Below are 19,315 nucleotides of genomic sequence, written 5' to 3' on the forward strand. Positions count from 1 at the left end.
TTGGAAGGGACCTTATAGGTTATCAATCTAATTCATAAGTGCTTTTGATATAAGACTTGAACTCAGGACTTCCAAGAATCTGTATCCTTTTTTTTTCTAAACATTGTAACATGCTGTTTCTCAAACCTAAATCTGGGAGGTACTTCAAAGGCCATCAAGTGTAAGTTTTCTATTTTATCAGTGAAGAAAACGAGCCCAAGGAAAGAAAGTGACCCCCAGATATACAGGCTATACATGTCAGAAGTGGGTTTTGAACTTAGAATTTCTGCTTCCCAAATCATCATTCTTTTCCCTGCACCAGGCTGCCTTTAAGGTGGGATATCAGGAAAGACCCTTAAGAGCTCTGAAGGATGGAAGGTGGTTAATAACTAAGGAGATCAAAGAAGGACTCTCGATGGAGTAGAGGACACTTGAATTGAGTTTTCAGTGATAGAGAAGATATTCCAAGATGACCCCAGAGAAAGAAAAGTACAAGTCAAAAACGGATTCCTAAGGCTGAGAATCAATACAGACCACTACTAGGTCTAGGGAGGTGGATAGTCATCCAGTATAGCCATCCTATAGGGTATGAGAAAGAGAAGTATTTGAAAATGGTGGAGAGGCAAAGAGGCAGCTGGATGACTTAATGGACAGACACAACTGAATGACCAAAGAGCAGAATGGCATTACATTGTGGAGGACCTAGAGTGCCAGGCAAAGGGATTTGAATTTGATGCATAGGCAGCAAGCAACTATTACAGCAAAATGGGCCAAGAAATGACATGATTTTTACATTTTATATGTAATATATATGTATGTAAGTAGGGATATACACAAGTATGCTGGAATTAAATCCTACAGCTTGGGGACAGCCAATTGTTAAATTTTTAGCATTAGCATTTATATCTCAGGCATCTGTAAACAATACCAAGTCAGATTCACTATTTTTAAAATTTTTTAAACTTAAGAAAGTGATGGAGAAAATGTTAATAATGAAAACTAAACTCAAAAGTCTATTGTGGGGTAGTTAGGTGTCTCAGTGTGTAGAAGCCAGGCCTGAAGAAAGATGGTCCTGGGTCCAAATCTGGCCTTAAACACTTCCAAACTGTGTGTACCTGGACAAGTCACTTACCCTCAGTTGCCTCGCCCTTACCACTCTTCTGCCTAAGGACCAATATTTATTATCAATGAAAAGAGGTTGTTGTTGTTTTGTTTCTTTGGTGAGTACTTTTTATTGGGTGTGGGGAACCTAGAGAAGATATATAGTTTTATTAAATATTTTGTTTTTGTTTTTTAAGTTTCTTTGGTGAGTATTTTTATTGGGTGTAGTTTTGTTAAATATTTTGTTTTTGTTTTTTAAGTTTCTTTGGTGAGTATTTTTTATTGGGTGTGGGGAACCTAGAGAAGATATATAGTTTTATTAAATATTTTGTTTTTGTTTTTTAAGTTTCTTTGGTGAGTATTTTTATTGGGTGTAGTTTTGTTAAATATTTTGTTTTTGTTTTTTAAGTTTCTTTGGTGAGTATTTTTATTGGGTGTAGGGGACCTAGAGAAGGTATATAGTTTAGTTAAATATTTTGTTTTTGTTTTTTAAGTTTTTTTGGTGAGTATTTTTTATTGGATGTAGGGGACCTACAGAAGATCTAGTTGTTAAATATTTCCCATAGATATATGTATAAGAAGATGTTTAACATCCAAGTTACCTATGAGAAAAATGGAAGTATAAGATGAGTTAGGAACTATTTCAGGGTTCTAGGCAGGTATTCATGAATATCTGTAGGTAGGAATAGAAAAGGGCCTCATAACAGGGAGAAGAAACTAACTAGCGTGTAAAAAATGAGGCCTATAGAGGTACTACAGATTTCCAAATTTCACACATAATTCAGCAAGAAGATAAATTGACGGCTGATTATTTTTGTTACCAATGGATACTCTGCTTCACAAAAGGATTTACCAGAGGACTCCTTAAATATAAATCTTCTCTGGAGTATTTAAGAAGGATTCAATTTACAAAGCAAACAAAATAAACAAAACAATCAAATGTTGTCAAAACCATATCTGTGGCTTCTATTCGTGACTGCCTGTATTTCTGAAATGTAATTCTTTTGAGAATCAGATATTTGATGCTGTGGAATTAGACAGTGAGAATAACAGGCCATTCTTAGATCCTTCAGAAAGGATTTTTATTTCCCCTTTGAGTCTCAGCCATTGAGAATAGATAGGCTCACTAAGTTCTTTCCAATTGATGAATTCTAGGACCACTGGGCCAATAGCATGGCCTGTGGAGCCCCAAAGGAAATTCTATTATCTGTACTGTGTATATGCCATTGGGCAGCCTTTTCACCCCTAGAATCTTCTCAGTCCACAATCATGTCCAAGAGTTGCCTGATAGTACATCTGATCTATGATGTTTCCCGTCTGCCCTCTTCCTCATTCTTTCAAAGATGATCTTGAACTCTCTGACCTTTTGTCAGATGCAAAACTGACTATGTTTTACAAGGAAATCTGGAAACCAGGCTCCCAGCCTGAAAAAGAGAACTGGAGTAAAAACTGCTCTATAGAAAAGAAGAAGTGCAATCAGTGGCTTATCTTTTACATTGCTGTTGACTTAAAATATATTAAATTAAAACAGTCAGCTTACACCAACTTAAATTAGTTTCTGTGCTCTGTTATTAGATTTATGTAGTATTTTTTTTGGCCGATAAAAGAAGAGGTAGTGTATTAAATTGGTACTATTGTATAGCTCTTGGGAATGATTTTTTTAAAGGAGACAAAATAGATATCTCCCTCTTGTGCACTAGTCCAGGGGAGAAATCACAGACTAAAATAAGAATGAGAGGGTAGTAATATTGCAAACAGTATATGATTCAATAACCCCACTGGATTGCTTTGTTGGTTAGCTAATGAAGCATGCTAGCAAATTTCAACTCAAACATAAGTCAACATATTGCTAGCTAACACTCACAACAACAGGACTGCGGGTTTAGGAAATAGGAGCTGGGTGGTAAATGGCTCACTGAAGGAGATGCTCCAAGAGTATTCCTTCTCCCCATTGCTATCTTATGAAGTTCCTGTTTGGGTTGGATCAGATATATGAGCAACTTTGGGTCCTTATTTATTTTTTAAGCAGAAAGAATGAACTAGATGCACAGCTATTATCACATGATAGCATTAGACACCATTCACTGAAATACAAGTTCCTTTTCCTTAATAGAGAGACTCAGTATGTTTGAAGTTGATTTTAATTAACTGCTGCCTTCCTAATTGTCACATTCCCTTCAGGATTTGTGTAAGAGTTGGAGGAAAGAGGAATTTTCATAGCTGTTTAATGTAATTATTCATAATGACTACATATGGTCATTTTATCAGTTCCTAATTATTTTAAGTGATTGGTGCATAGATATTTGCATAGGTTGTTTAGCAGAGCACACAATTTGTTCATTTTCCTATGTACAAATCACAGAAGATTCTCATGGCTTCCACAGAGGAATAAGGAACATGAGTGGACATGCATGTGTTCCAAATCGTGCCTTCTAGAATATGTAAATTATAATGACAGCTTGCATTAAAAGTGGATGTGTAATAGATATAGGAAAATATTTTTTCTTGCCTTTTTTGTTTTTAGCTTTTTATTTTTTATTATGATATATTGAAGGAGGATTATATTTGGTAAAGGCACCATGTAGCACAAAAATGGAAAGGATGGTGGATTTTAAAAGATTGTTGTTCGGTGGTTTCAGTCATGTCCAACTCTTTGTGACACTCCTTGGGGTTGTTTTGGCAATGATACCAGAATGGTTTGCCATTTTCTTCTCCAGCTCATTTTACAGATAAGAAACTAAAGCAAATAGGGTTAAGTGACTTGCCTAGGGTCACACAGCTAGTGTCAGAGGCCATATTTGAACTCCTGGAGATGAGCCTTTCTAATTTTAGGCAGAGTGCTCTATCTACTACTCTACCTAGCTATCTTGAATGTAGAGAGGAACTGAGTTGAAAACCTGACTCTTCCACTTGCTCCATGGATGGTTTAGAGAAAGCCACTTAAACTTCCCAAGTCTCAGTTTCTTCAGTCATAAAATGAAAATGTTAGACAATATGAAGAGTAAGCACCATTCTTGCCCAGAGTCAATGAAACTATGATCCCTCACAAGTACCTGCCCCATTCCAGTGAAACCAAGTCTCACCAGCTCACAAGAAGGACCAGCCATTGCACAGAACTCACACAAACTTGGGCTTATTTGTTGTTTTCTTTCTTATGTAGCTGTTTTCCACTTAGTTCTTCATCAGAAAAGGAATCGTAGAGTCATACAGGTGGAAGTATTCATCAAAGTCATGACAGTCAATTCAAGTTTTTGCTATCCAATAAAATGGAGAGGCATAACCATCTGTGACTATTTTTTTCATCAAAACCTGAAACAGATAAAATGATACTTTTTTTCTTTACCACATATATGTACATATACATCAATGTGGACATGTACGTGGGCATATATGTTATATGTGTGTTGAGTGTGTATAATATGTATGTATACTATTCAGAGAGATCATCCGTACTTATCTATGCTATTAAAAATAGGTTATGTCTTGCACTATGTTTATAATTGAATGCTTCAGTAATTTCACCAGTGTAGAATTTCCTTCTAATAGCACAGACTGGATTCTGTCTATGACTTCTCATCCTTTAAGTTTCTTATGCACAACTTCCCAAAAGTCCCCTATGGAAAATCTACCCAATGTGCCAGAGTCATTCTTCTAGACATTTAATATTCTAGACAACAGTTTAGTGCATCAGCTATCAATCCATTCTCCCCTCAACTTGTTATCCTTTCAATCATAAAACTACCTAAGTGACATATACGTTCCCAGATTCTATCTTTTCTTCTAATTCTTGGAATATGCCCAATTTTTAGGTACATGTCAGGACTGGGAATAAGCTACTGCCTACTTATGCCTACCATACATCTCTTCATTGTCCTTTGGATCATTCACAAATAAAGTATGCCTGAATATTATGAATATAGGAGAGGGATTTCTTTTTTTTTAAGTTTATTTAATTAATAATTTAGAATATTTTTCCATGGTTACATGAATCATGTTCTTTCCCTACCTGCCTCCCACCACCCTCATAGCCAATGAACAATTCCATTGGGTTTTACATGTGTCAAGACCTATTTCTATATTATTGATATTTGCACTAGAGTGATCATTTAGAGTCTACATCCCCAGGCATATCCCCATTGAGCCATGTGATCAAGCAGTTGTTTTTCTTCTGTGTTTCTACTCCCAGATCTTTCTCTGGATGTGGATAGTGGAATAGTCCTGGGTCATTGCATTGCTGGTAGTAGAGAAGTTCATTACATTTGATTGTGCCACAGCATGTCAGTCTCTGTGTACAATGATCTGGTTCTGCTCCTCACTCTACATCAATTCCTGGAAATCATTCCAGTTCACATACAATTCCTCCACTTTATTATTCCTTTGAGCACAATAGTATTCCATCACCAACAGATACCACAATTTGCTCAGCCATTCCCCAATTGAAGGGCATCCCCTCATTTTCCAATTTTTTACTACCACAGAGAGCACAGCTATGAATATTCTTATACAAGTCTTTTTTCCTTATTATCTAGAAGAGGGATTTGGCATTAAGCTATAATATAATAATAAAATAAAACAGAATCTAATGGGTGAGATTCATGACTACTCAACAGGAATTGGCCTAAAAAGGCCACAAAGGAAAAGCATAAAGAATGCCTGTTGTCCACACCATGACATGGAAAAGTCTTCCTCAAGTTAAATTGGTTCATCACTATATGTGTTTATGTTTGTGTTGTTCAGTCTTTCACTGTTACCCTATATGGGATTTTCTTGGAAAAGATACTGGAATGGTTTGCCATTTCTTTTTCTAGCTCATTTTGCAGATAAGAAAACCAAGACAAACAGATTAGGTGACTTCCCCAGGGTCACATAGCTAAAAATGTCTTGGGTTAGTTAGATTTAAATTTAGGAAGATGAATCTTTCTGACTTCAGTCCTTACATTATCTACTGCACCACTCAGCTTCCCCATATATTCTAGGTCAAGAGTATCTATATCTATCTGCCTATCTATAGATATAGATATATAGATGCACATTCATATATATATATATATATATATATATATATATATATATATATATATATATATATATATATATATGTACTACAGATGTTTGCTAGGTACTACAGCTTGTTAAGAACCCTGAGAGATGAAGGTAGATCCATCAACTTTCATCAGACATTAAGTCTTTGGCATTCTCCATTCTGTTGGGGGTACTTGGGCTCCAGGATCTTTTAGCTTTGTTTTGACCATATTTAGAAAGCATAACCCTACCAAATAACAATTTGATTTTGCTCTGGCAAGAGATTGTATAGGCAGCATCATCAAGATATAGAATATAAGGAAATTTTTAACTCTGTAATGAGCATGACAGTCCATTAAATTTGAACTACCAAGCACATGGTCAGTTAATCAGGAGCATCATTAGTTCAACTGCAGAGATATATCAATAATTACTTCTTTTTGGTTAAAATAGAATCTTCAACCATAATATTGAAGTAGTGTGGGATATCTGTGAAGCCAGGAATACTTCAGTTCACATGATATTTCTCATATGTAAAATCTGTGTGACCATGAGCAAATCATTTACCCTTTCAGTGTTCTAGGAAATACTTTAAAACCATAAACTGCACAGGAGATACCCATCTACCTTTTAGCAGAAGGAGTTTCCTCACCCAAGGGTTCTGTGAACCAATGAAGGTCCCTATAGTTATCCTTATCAATAATCATAAACATAAAAATCATAAAAATGTTCCTATAATGAGTATTACAGCGCCTTATAATTAATAACTGGTATGAGAGATAGAAACAAAAAAACAGAAGACTAGATACTGCTATTCTCCCATTGACATCTGGAAGGGAAAAGACCATGAGCATAGCCCCCTTGCTTGTCACCATTCAGTAAGAAAGAGAGCAAAAAGTTGTAGAAAAATCTCTGGGCACCTACATCTTTAGGGTAAAGATGGATGATAAATGAAAGGAAAGATCCAAATTCTAGAGTCCCAGCTTAATACTACTTCTGGTAAAACTAGGACATACTGCTATTCCCATTAATCCCTCATCTCCACCTTTTCAGAAAGGATACAGTGATATTATACATAGTGAGATGTCATTGTTAGAAGGAGGTACATTAGAACTCATTTGTGGTGGTTGTTCAGTCTTTTCAGTCTTGTCCAACTCTTCATGACCCCATTTGGGGTTTTCTTGGCAAAGATACAAGTTTTCCTTTTCTTTATCCAGCTCATTTTTTAGATGAAGAACTGAGGCCAACAGGGTTAAGTGACTAATCTGGAGTCACATAACTAGTAAGTGTCTGAGACCAGATTTAAACTCAGGAAGATAAATCAATTATCCCTCTTCAAGATCTAAAATATTGAATCTAGAGGCCCTTATTATTTTTCATGGAAAAACCAAACCTTCCCTCCCATTACTCCAGGGCTGTGACCCAGAGCAGAATTTTTCTGTCCTAAAACGTTGTAGGGAGAGGGGTACATTATTTTGCCATCCTCCTATTTAAAATGCTAACAGTATTAGTTGTTAACATGCTGTCCTTGTGAGGGGGGTAATGGACCTGAAGGTATACATATAAAGAGTTAACTATGCTATTACCAAAGAAAATGGAAAGCCAGAGATTCCCCTAAACAAACTGGTCCCAGAAACCAATAAGAAAAAGAGAACAAGAAGGCTGGCACCAAGGAACTTGCCATTATCTACCTGATAGCTGAAACATGGATAGCTCTTTATGATTGTAGAATGCTTTATAGATGTTTTCTCATTTGATTGTCACAGCAACTCTGTGACAATAAGATTATTACCCCCTTTTTATGGATGATGAATCTGGGAATCCAAGAGGGAAGTAGGTTAGCCCTGGACACAACTAATAAGTGTCACAAGTGGGAGCCGAATCTGGATCTTTCCTGGCACCGTCCAGGGCTCTTTCTCACGTAGCTATCTGATGTAAAACTCCATCTTTTTAACAGTGGTACTCTTCTGAGGATGCTATATGACTATGAATGAATCATGTAGAACTGCAAACTCCGAAGAATCCATTATAATTACCTCGATTGAACTCACTGCGCTTGCTCAGTCGTTCACTTCATTATACCCTTCTACCCTTTCTACCACAGCTACCCTGCATACAAAGCGCACAGAACTAACTCTTCAAATATTAGCTTATGCCAAGCCATCGGTCTATGCAGATGGTGTATTTGACGGCTATAACAGCTGCCTCCATTCAGAGCGAGTGCATATCTGCCCCTGTGTGAAGAGTGGCTTTTTATTCCTGTAGAGAGAAAGAATGCTATTTTGGCTTAATTCTGCATTTTTTTTAACTAATCGAGTTTTTTCCGCAGGAACTAAAATATTTGCATCAACCAGATAATGAAAATAATCAATGATAAATACAAGGAAGAGTGCAAACATAAAGAAGAATTATTGGCACCATAGCTTATTGAGCATCTGTGATTAGATTGTGTTCCCTATTATACTTAGGGGACTAGAATTCAATCTGCAGCCTGAACAGAAAACTCCATTCTGCAGCAGCTAGGAACAAATTTCAGAGTCTAAATATCCCAGCTTTCCCTTAAAGTGATCATTTTCCTAAGTGTTGGGACAGGGGGACTTGTGCTTGGGAAGAAGAGCTATTTTTGATGTCAACCTTAGCGATAAAAAAGGACAAGAGTCGGATAGCATTGGCATTTTTTGAGAACATAGTCACTTGTCAGATAAAATGCATGAGGATGAAGTATTTTAGCATAATAGAATGCTGATGATTCTCTTACTTTTGGAATGCTGGGTAACAAAGGAACCAAAGTCTTATCTAAGCAATAACAAAATAGCTTGTCTATTCTTTTTTTTTTAATATTCCAAAGAGGTGCAGAGCATTATAATGTGTCTAAGTATGTGCATATACATTCATATACATGTATATATAGGTTTTTAATGTGTATGTTTACACACAGATATGGCTAGGGATCAGACTTGTGATTTCATGGGTAGAGAAAACTTCTACATGATGAAATATCTTTTACCAATAAATGTCAACACTTTCTCTGCAGCCAAGAATCCCAGGTTCCTAGAACACAAAGAAAATAATTTATTTGCTCAGTGTATGTTGGACACATAACTTGAACCCATGTATTTTTTTTTTTTACTTTGAGGCTAGCTCTTTATTCTCTGTGCCATGCTGCTTCTCATTGTGTGGGCATGCATGCATGCATTCAAAGAAGTATATGTGTTAGTATTATTTCGAACTTTTTCAAATCTGCACTAAGATTTTTGCAAAAAAGGGCATACATGTAAACACACATAGACAAAGATGTCTATGCGTGTTAATACATGTCAATATGCACATGTGTTTTGTGTACTAATATTACACCCAACAACTGATTCTATGTTCTATTTTACATCCAGTAAACTATCTCTCCATTTACTCAATTTGAAAGTTTTATAAGTGTTACAGATGTATTATTGATCTGAGATTCAATCCTTTCTGGGAATTCCTCCATGAATCTAGATTATAAAACCTTTGTGACATAGTATTATCCTCTTCAAGAGTTGCCTTGTCCAGGTAATATGTCATCCTCTGGCCAAGTTGGTAATAAAACCTTCTAATCTAGCAAAATCTGGTCAGCAGACCTATGAAGGTGCATTTCATATACAAATTCATCCTCGTGCCCATACGCTAAGCCTTTGAAGCTTGGTTGGGTTTTCTAACACAACTGTAATTGTCTAGTGCAGTTGACTAATAAGAACCTTTGGTCATCTCCACTTCATAACCAGGCATAGGAGGAAGATTTGAAAGGAAGCATTACTGATAATAGCTCTCATAATAGTAATAATAATACCATCTTATGTTTGTAGAGATATTTACAGCAATATATTCTTTTCCATCCATTATCTATTTTGGTCCTAATGCTTTTGTTTCTGGCATGTAGTTACATAATGCATTTCTGAGAAGTTCCCCAAAGCCCCTAAGCTCATATAGACCATGTCTGATCCTTGGACTGATCCCCAAGAGAATATATTTCTCTCTTTGGCTCATTGACCCTGTCTAGAGATAATCCATGATCATTTGAAAAAAACAAAACCAAAATAGTTCTTGCCTATGTTTTCCAAAATATGTGTAACAGGGTCCCCAAATCCCACACAGGCAATGGATGTACATTATAGATATTGGCTTTTGAATAGCCTTTATTTTATTCCACAGAAAATGCAAATATTGCTAAAGACTTATAGGAGCCCATGAGTAAATGCAGTAATATAAAGTGTTAAAATGGCCCCATCAGCTACCCCAATGGGAAACTGAGCTTTGATGTTGCTAATGAGATAGCCCTCTGTTGTTTGAGTTTCTCTTCCCTACAGAGTCCTAAACAGTCTTCCCTGGGCTCATAGTATCATTACGTTTATTTAGACCCCATTCCTACTCCCTCCAGTCTAGGAAAAGAAATATACTTATAAGCTTGATGAACTAAAGAACACCTTCATATCAATAATGGACTCCTAGTTAGCAAGGCTGAGATTTCATGGCTGTACTCACACTCCACTTCTCTTCTGGCTCACATAATCAAGTTCCTGAGTGTGAAAGGGTTCTTTCACCATCAATTTCCCTTAATTTTTCATTTAAGCCAAAAGAATTTTAAAATATGTCCCTCTTTTTTTCCCCAAGAAGCATATTCTCAGGGAACTCTTCTTTCTCTAGGAAACTAGTGCTAGATTCCCTTATTTTTGGTATCTCTCAAATTTGCTTGAAAAAAAAATCAACAACTCTTGCCTCTGATCTATGCATAGAAAAAGAAATAAAACTCAAGGCAACATGTAGGAATTGAAGGTATATGGATTTTCCCCTTAGATTTGCCCAGGCAAGCATGAATTGCTTGTCATGTTCTTCTGTAATTTACTATTTTCTGCTGGTGGTGGGGAGCAGAAAACCACTCATCAGGGGACAGTCTCAATTTCTGAAATCCAATTAATAAAGTGTCATTCTTCAATTCTACCTTTTGGAGTGCTAAATAAAATGATTGAGGGGCATTCATCAACTGATCAAGACCTTTTCTGATTGCTCCTCTTCCAGTTCCATAATCTCCACAGTAAATATTTAAAACCATGTCTATTTCTCCTATTAATTAGCTTGGTAAGAAGTTTTGATATTTTACAATTTAGATTGAGATTCAGAAAACATAAATAGGAAACATTAAATGGGCAAAACATGTACAAGACTGCGGATAATAGTAGAATCAATACAACATCAAAACAACAACCCCCAACATTTAACACAGAATTGCCTGTGACTAAATTAGGCACCCCCTTGATCCTCACACTTGTATTGGAGAGTTTAAGACAGAATTTGAGGTCTTAGACATAAATTTGGTTAGCCATATACATACTATATGGGCAATCAATTGAAATTATTATAACAATTTAAGATCATAGAATGAGACTTATTAATTCTATACAGCCAGGGGTGAGCAGTTGGAGGTAAGGCAAGGGTAACTCCAGAACTTGAGGCATAGCTATGGGAACAGGATGCTCAAACTGAAACAGCTAATTGAGTTGGGAAAGAGAAGTAGTGTATATGTCCCTTCAGGGAATTTAATAGCTTATATAATATTCACCATTTATTTTTAAAACTTAATTTTGGAGGAATTGCATTGCAGTAAATATTAAACAATTTCTTTTCATAGAGAACAGACTGTCTCATTTATGTGCAACTTTGTTTTTCCTCCAATATAAGTGTGGGAAGAGAATCAAAGTTTTGTGTTGGCCAAAATATAGCACAAAAGTCAGATGTTTTGTTGTTGGTAGATATACATAATTAAGGCCAGGAATGTGGATTCTGCCAATTTCAAGTAACTCATTCATATGAAAAGAAAAGAGAACCTTGAGAATAAGGCTTCCTTCACCCTGCCCTTACAGCCAACTCCAATGGGGCTTTCCTGTTCAGAGCCCCAGAAACAGTTTTAGAAGCTACAGGCTCATAACATCAGGGATTATACAAGGGATTTTTGAGTCCCAAGTTAGAAAATGGACCTTGAATCTTAACAGACAAAGACACTGGAAAGAATAGAATGAATTCTAGCCTAGGGTACTTTGCTCGCTTGATCAGTTTCCTGGATTGATATCTGCCTCATAACTTCATCTCCTTATTCACAATAATAATGATGATAACCTTCCATTTTCTGGGAGACTGTCTTGCTACTGGACCTTAGAAGATGGGGAAGAGAGCAGCATATAATTCTGAAGTAAAGAAGCTCAACAGCTAGTGGCCAAGAGCATCTTAGTGGCCATGCAATCACGAGCAAACAAGTTCAGCAGAGACAAGGCCATATGTTGCAAGGTGGAAACGTGACCTAACAGAGATGACAGGAGGCCCAACAGAGAGCAACATGAGAACGTTAATAAAGGAAATAAGCAGTACAGCAACATCAGAGAGCTGCATATAACCCTCTATCTATGCTATTTATACATGAGCCATGGACACACCAATTCCTAATATTTGCTTAGTCCAGCTGGCTCCTGGACACGTATGTCTTCACATGTCCATTCTGGCCAGAACAATGACTAAAATGAGTTCATTCATTTTCCCTGCCTGTTTGACCCAGAAGTTATATGTTTCTTTGTCATATGTGCTTCATTTGTGTGCATTACCCTTATGGGTGAAAAAATCTCTTATGGGAAAGTGTAAGCCACGTGAGCATGGGGAGAGGATCTTTTCCTGATATTTTCGTTGCTATGCAAATTGATGGTCTTAAATTTTGAAGTAATGTGTTCTAAGACAGGTAGATGTTATAGTGGATAGAGCTCTTGGCTTGGAATCAGAAAGATCTAAGTTCATTTTTTTTGTTATTTTTAACTTTTTCCAGATTAGATATTGATAGTCTTTTAATTGAAAAATATATTTACTTAATTAATTTAGAATATTTTTCCATGGTTATATGATTCATGTTCTTTCTCTTCCCTCCCCCCACCCCATAACTGACACTCAATTAACTCCACTGGGTTTTACATGTAGCATTGTATTGATATAATTCTTTTTTTTTTTAATTTCAAACATTATTTTATTTGGTCATTTCCAAACATTATTCACTGGAAACAAAGATCATTTTCTTTTCCTCCCCTCCCCCCCTCCCACCACCTTTCCCTCTTCCATAGCCAATGCATGATTCCACTGGTTATCACATGTGTTCTTGACTTGAACCCATTTCCCTGTTGTTGGTATTTGCATTAGAGTGTTCATTTAGAGTCTCTCCTCAGTCATATCACCTCAACCCCTGTAGTCAAGCAGTTGCTTTTCATCAGTGTTTTTACTCCCACAGTTTATTTATCCTCTGCATGGATAGTATTTTTTAGATCCCTGCAGATTGTTCAGGGACATTGCATTGCCACTAATGGAGAAGTCCATCACCTTCGATTGTACCACAGTGTATCAGTCTCTGTGTACAATGTTTTCCTGGTTCTGCTCCTTTCACTCTGCATCACTTCCTGGAGGTTGTTCCAGTCTCCATGGAATTCCTGATACAATTCTAAATAATGATTTTATGACATTTTGCAATCCATGTTCTTTCCCTCCCTCTCACCATTCCCCCAAGAAGGCAGGTAATATGATATAGATTTTCCATACGTTCTCATACAATACATATGTCCATGTTCATCTTGTTGTAAAAGAAGACATATTGCTTACACCAGCAAAACATTCATGGAGAATATAAAGTGAAGAACGGTATGCTTCACACTTCATTCTGAGTTCATATTTGGCTTCTCTACAATTCTAGCTGTATGACCCAAGAAGAGTCACTTGACCTCTGTTGGCCTCAGTTTCTTCAAAATTAAAATGGAGATAACAAATTCTCAGGGTTCTTATAAGTATCAAAGGAGATATTTGTAAAGCACTTAGCACAGTGCCTGGCACATAATAGGCATTTAATAAATGAGCCTTACCTTCTCTTTCTGGCTGCTAAAAGCAAACCAATCAGGAGAAGTTCCTGAGCTTTAGCCTTCCAGGAGTGTTGAACAAAAGAACCTAGAGGTCGATCTTTTGGAAACTCATGCATGAGAGTGCTACACAAGAAGAGATTTATTTTTGTCTTCATTAAAATATTAAGCATTTGGGGCATACATAGGACACCTTCAAGGACTCACCCACATAAAGCATTTTGGAAACATTCCCTAGTCCTCTTTCTCTTAATAGCCTACAGCTTAAGTGTGGGTGGAGACTTTTCGGGGGACTTTGAAATGAGGGGGCAGAACTGACTAATAAGTGCCTTGTTCAGACCCAAACGCTTGAGTATAGAAGGATTTTAGCTGAAAAGGACTTTACCTCCCTCTTTAAGCTATCCAAAGAGAATTAGTCAGTATTATTTGAAAGTTGACCATTTGATGGTGGTGTGACACAGACACAAGAAATGTTTTCCCTTGTTATGGAATCCACCAAATCATAACATGTTTCAATTAAGATCCAAGTCTGGAAGTACATAAGATACAGAACTGCCCATATGCAGGAGGGGCAGGAGTGGTTTTTTCATTATTGCTTTTTTTATATATGCACCTCCATTTTATGCCAAAGAAGTCACTCTCTAAGGCACTTAGTTATTTCTTTTATTCTTAGTTCCACGTGTCCCAGTATATGTACAAATACTCTAAATGCTGGGTATGTACTAATTTTTTTTTGAAGGGGAGCTGTTTGAGATAAAGAAAAATGTGCAATGCACATGACTTTTCATGCCTTGCATAATATGCTCAAATTTCAATCTTGAGTCCAGTTTAATAGGGATTCTTAAAAATTGACTACAGTCAGGGGACAGCTGGGTGGCTCAGTGGAGAGCTAGAGATTGGAGGTCCTAGGTTCAAATCTGGCCTCAGACACTTCCAGCTGTGTGATCCTGGGCAAGTCACTTAATCCCCATTGCCTAGCCCTTACCACTCTTCTGCCTTGTAACCGATACATAGTATTAATTCTAAGATGGAAGGTAAAGGTTTAAAAAAATTGACAACTATCAACTGATATGAATTATGTGTTCTTCTGTGTATGCACTCTACAAATGTGTCACCATAGGATAATAGATTAAAAGCTGAAAGCGACTTGTATGGGTTAATTTGAACTAATTGAAAGAGTTGGTGATCCCAAAATGAATAGGAGTAGAGCAAGCAGGTGCATGTATGTTCACACACACTCATCAAAGAAAAAATTAAAGATGCCATTTCAGTTGTAATTTTTTTTTTGCTTAATTACTTCAATATTTGTGGAAGTTTGAATATGATAATATCTTGCTTTCCCATTATGTTCATTTGGCTCCCAGAAAAATTAGTCTCTGGTATTTGTAGTTTATGATTTACAAAGCACTTTCTTTACATTCTAATTTTTCTATGGGCAGATACAATTTTTAATCATTCTTATCTGACATTTTGTAATCTATGTTCTCTCCCTCCTTTCTTCCCTTCCCTACTCCCCTCGATGGCAGGTAATATCATATAGATTATACATGTGCTATCATGCAATACATATTTCTTTGTTCAGCATATTGTGAAAGAAGACACATATTGCTTATACAAGACAAAAAGAAAATCACAAAGGAGAGAAATTGAAGAATGGCACTTTTCAGTCTGCATTAAGACTTGCTCCATTCCTTCTCTAGCAGTGGATAGCCCTTTTCATGAGGAGTCCCTGCATCCTAGCATGGCTGCTAAAAGTGAAGTCATTCATATGGATCCTCATTTGACATTCTTATTGGAGCCTCGTGATCACTCTGGGAAGCAGGTGATACAGATAGCCTACTCTCATTTTACAGATTATAAAACTGAGACTCAGAGAAGGGAGACGATTTGCCCCTGGTCCTGGAGCAGGATTAAGTGTTCTTGACTCAAAATGCAGGACTCTCTCAGGGTGAGAAAATTTCAAACTGGAAAACAACCTGCAATGACTCCCTTTTGCCTCTGGGGAAAGGCATTTATGCATGTGATTAAAGAACTATTCATTTTTCCTCCTTAGGGAGATGGTCTCTCCATTGTTGACTAACAGACAGAATTATGAAAAGGAATTATAAGTGGAGGAAGCATTGAGTTCCTCCCTCCAACTATTTTTCAGCAGGTGCACACACACATGTTCACATATATACACATCTCTGCATGCATGTGCACATTTGTGCTTATATACACATATGTATTTATATAAATGTGTCTAAATATACATGCACTAATATATACAACTTGCATTGTGAATTTCAAAACTACTCAACCCTATTCAGACCATTCTTTAGAAGATGGGATTTAGCTATTTCCTGATCAATAACAATAGAGATACTTGGAATACAGCATCAGGTCTTGAAAACTACAATCTCCACCCTACTCAGGGTAACAAGATTTAGGAAGGGCTGCAGCAAAGCTCAAGATTTAATTATTTGAGAATATGGCCTTCAACAGACATGTGCAAAGGGGACAGACCTCTGGGCGGTCCTGGGTTAAGCTAGAGCCACCATTGGCACAGGTGAGTCATAGGAAGTGAGGGAGAGGACAGCTCAGGAGTTCTGGGGACTTCCTGTGTAGAGGGAGAGAGGTTGTTGGAGCCTGGTGCTTGGAGTGGAGGAGCCCACAGACTGTTTCTCCATTTTGGTCACTTGAGTGATAGGGACTGATCTCTTTTCTTTGCCTCAGCTATCCAGGGCCTTGGACCTTTGGCTCAGCCTAAGCAGAGTGGGCATTTAAGCCCTATTTCCTTCTTTCCCTCCCCCCCCAATACTTTTCTTCCTCCTGTTTGTAATTAAAACACCATAAAAAGGTTGACTGCTGACTTGAGTTTTCATTTAGGAATTACATAGCTGAATTCCTTGGCGACCTTAAATTAATATATATCAGTCTTTTAAAGTGATTTCCATATCACAGCATGCAGAATACACATGTATACTTATGTATATACATATGTGCATGGGTATCCACTCACTAACACAAACCTGTGATTATACATGTATGCATGTATTATGTTGTGCATACGCTCATGTGCACACCACACCCATGCATATATGTAGGGCATGTGTATGGCATGCTGTAATATTTATAAATCTACACACATGTGTGTCCTCACATATATTCATGTGTATGGTATACTCATATACACACAGTCATACGTTTGCTTATATATCTACACAGACACACACATACACACTCCTCAACTAAGCATTTAAAGATCTTCCCATTCTAGCTCTTCTCTACTTTAACAGGTTATTTTACATTATTCTTCTCTATAGTTTCTGGTCAAATTTATCTATTTGCTACTCCCCGAATTAGAAATTTTCTCTCTCACTTCTATACCTTTGTACAGACTATCCTGTATCAGGCAAGTACTCCCAACTCCTCTTCACTTCTTAGAACCCTTAATTAAACTCTTTCAAGGTTCAGTTCAAGGACCACTTCTTATGGAAAGTCTTTCCTAATCTTCTCCTTTTCAAGTAATTTTAATTATAATACTTTCTCTCTCTCTCTCTCTGTCACTATCCATCTATCTGTCTAATCCATCTATCTGTCTGTCCATTTGTCTATCTATCTATCTATCTATCTATCTATCTATCTGTCTGTCTGTCTGTCTGTCTTTCTATCCATCCATCCATCTATCTGTCTCTATCTATCTGTCTATCTATCTATCTATCTATCTATCTATCTATCTATCTATCCATCTGTCTGTCTGTCTTTCTATCCATCCATCTATCTGTCTCTATCTATCTATCTATCTATCTGTCTGTCTGTCTGTCTTTCTATCCATCCATCCATCTATCTGTCTCTATCTATCTGTCTATCTATCTATCTATCTATCTATCTATCTATCCATCTGTCTGTCTGTCTTTCTATCCATCCATCTATCTCTATCTATCTATCTATCTATCTATCTATCTATCTATCTATCTATCTATCTGTCAGTCTTTCTGTCCATCCATCCATCCATCCATCCATCCATCCATTCATCCATCCATCCATCTAACTCTATTTATCTATCTATCTATCTATCTATCTATCTATCTATCTATCTATCTATCTGTTGTATGCCCCAGTAAAATACAGTATACCTAAATGAAGAGACGACTTCTTTTGGTGTCATTTCTTTCTTTGTAACCCTGATATCTAACAGAGTCTAGGGTATTTAGAAAGTATTTAATATATTTCCCGAATTTAAAAAAATGAAGGAGGATCCATTATTTCCTGCTCTTAGCAACTGAGCTTATTATCCTCTCTTACTCCTACTCCTGGCCACAGGAGCTCTGGTTTACCAGAGTATTGTAAAGAGAACTCTCTGGTAAGAGCAAAACAGCTAATTCTTAAGCCATATTGCCTCTAGCCCAGTAGTAAATCTTTCAGACTCCTCTCTCTAACCTGAATATCAAAGACATCTGTAACAAATAATTATCTAATTTGGACTTAGATATTCCCAAGATCCTTTCAGTTTTAGCATGTTCATGAATTCAGAAGAACAAAAGGTAAGCTTAAGAGGCAGAGGTTTTGTTCTCCAACCACCTAGCCAATATTCCTGCCTTTATTATGCATATCCATCAATAGCAATCTCTGATTGCTTTGGTACTCTGTGTTAGCCAGCACACACACACACACACACACACACATACACACACACACACACACACACACACACACACACACACACCAATCTTACAGTCTTCCTACATTTCTAATACCACCTTGTGGTCTGCAAGTGTGAGGCATCATCTAAGAATGTCTAAATTGGAAATACAAAGTAAGTGGAAGACAGGGAGATGATAGCTCAAGGGCTCTATCTCTGGCAAAGGGAAAAGTCAGGTGTCAATAGAAAAATAATGATTAGAATGATTAGTATAGTAAACAGAATTACTAGGACACTTTTTATATATCTACTTTTTAAGTCCACAGTTTTCTTTAATTAAAATCATTGACTTTTTATTGAATATTAAGCAGAAACTACATTTCACTCCTACTGACATTTATGAAGGACAGAAGGTCCAGTTCTTGAGAGAGGACATAGACCCAGATCACAAGAAATTTGAATTAAAATAGGGAAGATAATGTTGAGGATGAGTCTTGGTACGCCTAGTAAAACTTAATTTCTGTGAACTGTTTAGCAATTGTGGAACAGAAAATAGAGTGAAATTAGTCAGAAATTTTTGAAATATAAAAAGACTTTCACAAATTGCAATTTGATGACTTTCAAGTATATTTTCTAAGTAATGCTTCTGTAAAGCATGGTTTAATGAACAGATAAAACAGTA

The 19,315-nt window shown here is 36.8% G+C and overlaps 1 protein-coding gene across 25 annotated transcripts in view; it reads left to right on the plus strand.

Annotated features, from left to right (window-relative positions):
- Positions 1–19,315, plus strand: part of RBFOX1 (RNA binding fox-1 homolog 1) — a 2,817,840-nt gene that overhangs the window by 1,860,072 nt on the left and 938,453 nt on the right. The gene's annotated exons all lie outside the window — the stretch shown is intronic.

This window comes from Monodelphis domestica, chromosome 7 (genome assembly GCF_027887165.1).
Source record: "Monodelphis domestica isolate mMonDom1 chromosome 7, mMonDom1.pri, whole genome shotgun sequence".
Taxonomy (NCBI): domain Eukaryota; kingdom Metazoa; phylum Chordata; class Mammalia; order Didelphimorphia; family Didelphidae; genus Monodelphis; species Monodelphis domestica.